This window comes from Lupinus angustifolius, chromosome LG11 (genome assembly GCF_001865875.1).
Source record: "Lupinus angustifolius cultivar Tanjil chromosome LG11, LupAngTanjil_v1.0, whole genome shotgun sequence".
Classification (NCBI taxonomy): Eukaryota; Viridiplantae; Streptophyta; class Magnoliopsida; order Fabales; family Fabaceae; genus Lupinus; species Lupinus angustifolius.
In genome coordinates, this window is record NC_032019.1 from 28,089,573 (window position 1) to 28,090,959 (window position 1,387).

The following is a 1,387-nucleotide window of genomic DNA, read 5'->3' on the forward strand; positions in this document are numbered from 1 at the left end:
CAGGAATACAAGGGACTCGTCCCACCCAGACTCTCCCTCAAGACATTGTTGGCAAATCACCGTTCAATCAGTGCCGTCCCTCTCAACATCATGGTGCTCTAAGTCATCCCATCAATTTCCTCTCCACTACTCCATTATTAACCATATGCATATGAACACTAACCGCAGTTAGATGATTAAATATTTTAACCATTATTTACCATGCTCGGCCCACCTTAAGTCATCTCCCTCAGGAATGCTTCTTGTGGGTCCCGATCATACATTAACACCACTACGATAGGAAATACATCCCACCACTACGACCATCGATGAATACCCTGGACGGTCTCATACCAAGCCTCTTACGGTCAGCCGATCTCGCTCCGTGGTATCCTGGGTTCCTTTCTGGGCAGTGCCCTAATTCACATCATAACTCAAAGGGTAACGTCCCTACCACTACGACCATCGCTGAATCACCTTGGACGGTCCCAGACTAAGCCACTTACGGTCAGACGATCTCGCTCAGTGGTATCACGTCTCCTTTTCTGGGCATCGCCCTAAATCATACCTCCTTCTCGGATTACTTTCTTTAAAATTAATTTCCGAATTTGACTATTTAATTCCAACACCTTGAATACATTAATTTTTAATTCAATTACGGTGTTATACCAAAGTAGTTTATATCACATACTCATACTAGGGTTATTACATACTCAACCAATCAATCCAAATAGTCAAACACAATTCCTATCTCTCGCCCAAGCGAGGACCCTTCGCTCAAGCGAAAATTCAATCAACAATACCATTTTAAAACTGGGCATCTCTCGCTCAAGCGAGGCCTTCTCGCCCAAGCAACAATTCATCTTTAAATCTCAATTAAACTTAAGCCTTCCTCGCCCAAGCAAAGGTACTATCGCCCAAGCGAAGCCCCTTCTCGCTTAAGCGAGACATCGCTCGCCCAAGCGACAGAGTTCCAGAAACTCATTAAAACCGTGGGTTTTTTTTCTTTTTTTCTTTCTTTTTTTTCTTTTTTTTTCACCCAAGCGAGAGAGTTCCAGCATTTCATCGAAATCCTGGGCTTTTTCGTCTAAGCGGGACCCTTGCTTGCCCAAGCGAGGCTTTGTCGCCCAGGAGAGGGAGTTCCATAACCAAAACTTCCCCTCGCCCAGTCCCTAGCCCAGTCCTCGCCCAAGCGAGACTATGCTCGCCCAGGCGAGAATTTCTCGCCCAAGCGATAGGGACTTGGACAGAATACCAACTTTTGCCCTTTTCGACAACCGAAACACATTTAAACATGGTTTTTCAAACACCAGCACCCAGAAAAGTTCCCAACCACATTCTTATACAATATTCAACACATTTCATCAACAATCATATATATTCAAAAGCATTCAAACATAAGAATCTA